General features: G+C 47.6%; 1 pseudogene; it reads right to left on the reverse strand.

Moving 5' to 3' along the window:
* Nucleotides 1–3,790: 3,790 nt before the first annotated feature.
* LOC144373132 (C2 domain-containing protein 2 pseudogene) lies at nucleotides 3,791–5,194 on the reverse strand (annotated as a pseudogene).
* Between the last annotated feature and the right edge of the window lie 324 nt (nucleotides 5,195–5,518).

Below are 5,518 nucleotides of genomic sequence, written 5' to 3' on the forward strand. Positions count from 1 at the left end.
GCAGAGTGCAAGGGCTTTCCATCACTAAGAGAATAATGAGGAAAGACATGTCAATCCCAGTGCAATGTTATAATAACTTGGGGTGCAATGACCATGTCAAAGATTTACTGCTTAAGCTGCGCAAGCCAGACTTGAGGTGAGTTGCCATTTTCTAAAGCTGTAAGAGCTTGTATGATCATAGCCTTATCGTGAGCACTGCGGGCCTTGAGGCAACAGAGAAACCACAAACAAAGAATCACACCAAAGCAACACATAGTACCAAAAATGCCTACTCCCACCCACTCTTTAAAAAAGGAAAAAGCAAAAGATATCCAATTAGTGAATTGACCCAAAGTCACGGGATCAACACGGGTGTTATTCAAGACAGCTATCTGAGTCAGTTGAGACTGGATCATGTCTTCCGCCACCATGGACCAATTCCCGGCCAAATAGTCACCGATGATGCGGGAAGCATTCCTGGAACTATTAAATCATGAACCGGTATTGGCATTGGCCATGCCCGTGCCACTGCCCATCACTGCATTGGTGTCGTCTGTGCCATCGGCACCAGCACCAGAGCCAGAGCACTTAGCAGAATGAAGATCCTCATCACAGGATTGCTGTGGTATCTCTTGTTGCTGGTTGGTTGATGTCAAGACTCTTCTTGTCAGGCGTTCAGGGACCCACAACGGTTCCGTGCGATCCTGGGGAAAAACACATACAGATCCTCGTGCCCATGTCAGCACGGGGTCGGGGCCGTTCCATTGGCCCGTAAGAACATTCTTCCACTTAACATAGCCAATCACAGAGGGCTGAGGGGACACATGTCTATCGGCCGCAGAGCGACCATGAATATCCAAATTCAAAAAATTAATGGTAAAGAGAGCTAAGGACAGGCATTCTTTAGGAGTGTGCTCAGATCCTATTCCCCCTTTTTGTTTTTGTAAAGTTTCCTTTAAGGTGCGATGAGCACGCTCAACCATGCCTTGTCCTTGAGGATTATAAGGTAGACCATGAGTAAGGTGTACTCCCATAGTAGAACAAAAAGATGTAAATTGTCTGCCAGTATAAGCAGGTCCATTATCAGTCTTAAGGGATGCAAGTGCACCCCATGCTGCCCATGCCTCTAGGCAATGAGTAACGGCATTATGTGCCTTTTTTTCCCCATAAAGCAGAAGCATAAGTAATTCCAGAGCACGTATCAACAGAAACATGTACATACTTGAGGTTACCAAAGTCAGGTATGTGTGTCACATCCATTTGCCAGACAACCAATGGCTTTAACCCACGTGGGTTCACTCCATAAGTAGGGGGATGAAAAAACGTGACACAATGGGGACATTGTAATACTATCTGATGAGCATCCACTCTTGAAATGGAAAAACGCCTGCGCAGCATCAATGCATTAATATGGAAATTCTGGTGAAACAATTTAGCCCCCTCTAAGGAGGAAGCCAAGCGTATCAACTGACCTCTAGTGGCTGAGTCCATACAGGCATTACCCTGTGATAATGGACCAGGAAGAGAGGTGTGAGCCCGGATGTGCATTGGATAAAAAGGAGCAATGCGGCTACAGATAAGTTGTTGAAGCTGATTAAAGTAAGCAGATACATTATGGACATCACTAATAGCTCCCACGGCCTCCAGGACTTTTAGTGCTTGTACCACATAGATGGAGTCCGAAATGAGATTAAAAGGAAAAGAACACTGCTTAAAAACCTCAATAACAATTTGTAGTTCTACCCATTGTGGATTTCCAGGAGCAAATTGACGCTGGACAGGGGGAGAATCATTAATTACATAAGCTTCCATTTCAGACTTGGAACCATCAGTAAAAATGTTAACAGCCCCCTCTAGCATAAATGCTCTCCAGCCCAAATATTTGCCTGGAGAAACACAAGCCCGAACAAGGCTAGCCCAATCAGAGGGAGTCATGCAGTATCTAGACAGACTCTCCACCTGAGTTAGTGTGAAGGTGGCATCCACCCCATAAGTGCGCACGGACCCCGCCAGGGTCTTCACAATTTTGAAATCTAAGGGTTCATGGAATCTTTCCCTATTGTCATTCTGAAAAACTGGATAAGCAAGACCCATCACAGCGTTAACAGCCCTCCATATTTGGGCATGGAAAGCTCTCCCCGAAACACCCCCACCGTACGGCGGTGGATCCGGAGGATCATTTTTCCTGAGCCCCTGTTTATTTCTGTTCCCTTCTTCTATATCTACACCCTCTAGCTGACGAGACAGCCTCCCAAGCTCTTCCTCCTCATCCTCTTTTTCCTTTGACCCACTTTCGCATGGGGGTGTACGCAGCGTACTGAGATCTGGATACAATCGTCTCCTCCCCTGTTTCACGTCCCACACACTTTCATCCTCCTGAGATATCTCACTTTTTGTTGTTGCCATTTTTGATTTCTCCTCATGTAACTGCTCTAGAACTTCCTGTCCTTTAGTAAGTGCTTCCTGACATCTGCCATCTGTAAGGCAACTATGGACCATCTTCCAAAGGGGTATCACCCCACCCTCTAATATGCCCTGCTCAGAAGCAAAGTCAAGATTTTTGCCTAATTTATCCCAACTAGGTATAGTAAGGCTGCCCGAAAATGCAAACCACGGTGCAGCAATATCTGCCTTCTGTAAAAATCTCTGTAAAGTACTACGCTTTACTTCTAGTCCCTTGGAACGTAACAGGCCATCTAGGGCCAGGAGAAGCGGACTTGAAGATGCGGCACCCATGACACAACAAAAGAAGCACAAAAAACAAACAAAAGAAGCACAAAAAACAAACAAAAGAAGCACAAAAAACAAAAGCGAAAGTAAAAGCGAAAGTACACAGTGCAGCTGCAATAAAATATAACGCTCTCTCTTTATTTGCAGAGGAGCAAATACCTTTTTCCCGCTCTCTCTTTCTTTACAGAGGAGCTGCCCCACTTTGATCGCGGATCCCACTTACCTGGGACTAACTGGTGCACCACCCCTGACCGCTGAAAGTTTTGGTTCCCGGGTTTCGGCAACACTGTCGCGACCCCTTGCCCGCAAGGAAGACGCAACTCAGGAATCTTCTTTCAGCGGTTTATTCAGGCCCTTGATATTTCTTCTACTACCTCTCAGATGCCCCTCCCAGCCTTAATAAAGCATCTCAAGGCCCAATGCGAAGCTGCCACGTGGAACTTTCTCATAGGGTGCTGAAAAACCATGCGCCAACTCTCCCAAATAAGGAGTTGTTTGTCACATACCACAGCGGAGCCAGCACCATCTTGTAATGGTGACCATAGTCTGCATAAGCGGCAGAAGTGGCTCCCCACAGTTGGGGAAAAATCATGCTCCATGAATGGGCATGTGGCAGTGGCCAGAACTCCTACTCTGTCTACAGGTAGGCAGACTACATGGCATTCATGGTGCTCTTGCCCCAGTGCCTGGACAGTAGCTTCTTGTTCAGCAGCTAAGTAGAGTCTCTCACTTCTTCTGGGTGCTCTCATGTTGCTACAGGAACATGAGGTCATTGTGTGACTGGCTCATTCCAGAATATTTCTGCTGGTGCCACTGGTGGGGAAAAAAAATCCCTCCTTAAATTTCCTCCTTCTTAGCAGTGTCTAGCTCTGAGATGCCCAGGGAGCTCTCAGAAAGCTCATGCTCATCCAGCTCAAGTGGGGCTACTGTTGACAGGGGATCCTTATTCAAGTTTAAGGTGTCTACTACCTTCCCCTGGGGCTTCAGGGAAGCTCATAATTGGGCTGGATCATCTTCCACCAATGGGGCAGGGGCCACAGCTGCCTCTGGGAAGCCAGATAAGACATCCTGTGGGCTCTGTCTAATCCTGCATGAGAGCAGTATTGTCATCCTGAGAGAGCAAGGTATTGGAGATCCCTGAAATGATGATAGTGTTATTCTTCTGTGATGACTTAAGTTTCAGCTTTGAAGATTCAGAAAGCTGCTGAATGGCAACTTCAATGACCTGACTGAAACCATTCAACACCAGCAGTTCCATATCTGAAGAAAAGAATATCTTCCTGACAGTTGCCTCATGGCATGAATGACCTGGATGAAGATGTCCTTCTTAATGACCTTCACCTTGATGGATGTCTTCAGTGGGGATTCAGAACTCAGCCAGGACACCCTCCCCACATCATAGTAAGGCTTGGTCTTCACAGTAGTAAAAGTAGTGAACATGGTACCCCATGGCATCACTGTGTGATCCTTTTCTATCTTGGCAGAAGCAACAGGGTAAGGGATTTTTCAGGATTTCAATTCACTGGGTTCTATGTAAGAAAGCTCTGCAATGACAGAGCCCAGTGCTGAGCTACTGAGGGTGGGCCCACTGATCAGAAAGAAGCTCTACATCCTGGAAGGCTGTTTCTTGAACAGAGGACAGGACAGGGCCAGCAGACCTTCTGAGGATTGCCAGTCCTCTGTAATCTGCAGGTGTAAATCCTTGGACCTGGTGTTCCACTCAAAGGTGAACTCTTCCTCCCAAAGCAAGGTGAGTAGTGTTCTTGGCTAGGGTGCTGATGAACCTCTGGACAGGATCATTCACCTGGGCAATACACAAAGGGTTAATGCTGCCCAGAGTCCCAGGATCATTTAGCAGTAAGGTGCAGAAGTTCTTCACCAGTGGCTTTAGTTCATGAGCCCTTGGAGATTTAGGAGGACAGGATTCCTGAGCAGTAGATGAAGTGCACTGTAGATTCTGAGCTTACTTTATGTCTGTGGGCTTGGTGCTCAGAACCACGACAGAAAGGTGGAACCCACAACGTGGTTTGAAATGTCCTTAAGTGTTTCAGATACTTTATTTGTCTCACCCACCTGGGTCTTCTCTGATGCTCTGAGCTGGATCTTAATTGTCACTTTTGGCACATGGATGCAGGACCACCTAATCTGGATTTCTTCTCTCTTATTTTAAGTGTAGCTCCAGATGTAGATAAACCAGGGAGAGCTGCATGTCATATAGCTGGTGTCCTGAGCCCACAACCCAGGGCCCTACACCCTAAACTGAAGGGTCTTGCCCATCATGTAACAGGCCACCACCTTCTCCTTGGCTGACTGGACCATGCTGGAGAGTTCTCCAACTGCCAGCTCCTGGAGCTTCAACCACTGGTTATGCTAAAAGGAGACCTGCAGGGGGCCTCCCTTTCCTTTTGGCCTCATGGTTCAGGGCAATCACTTAGGCTACCTGCCACTGTTTCTTATAGCTGTTTGGCATCAGGATCTAAGAAAGCAGTGCATAGGACTCCCAGAACTGATCCTCTTTTGGCTCTGCCAACTGCCAGGATGGGGGTCACACCCTGGCCAGCACACACTACATCAGGTGACCAAGGCCACAACAAAGAACAACATCAGCATGCTCTACTGATCATCACTGAGCCAGCAGCCCAGCAGGGCCATGATGTTGGTGCATATCTTACCTACTTGCACTGCTTTCCCAGAGCAGCCCCCTTGCCAGGACAGGGAGCCTATGGGCAGTGAGCTCAGGACATCCACTAGAGGACATCCAGGGGCTGGAGGGAGGACCACAGGCCCATATCTGGCTAGGCCAAGCCTG

This window comes from Ictidomys tridecemlineatus, unplaced genomic scaffold (assembly GCF_052094955.1).
Source record: "Ictidomys tridecemlineatus isolate mIctTri1 unplaced genomic scaffold, mIctTri1.hap1 Scaffold_252, whole genome shotgun sequence".
NCBI lineage: Eukaryota > Metazoa > Chordata > Mammalia > Rodentia > Sciuridae > Ictidomys > Ictidomys tridecemlineatus.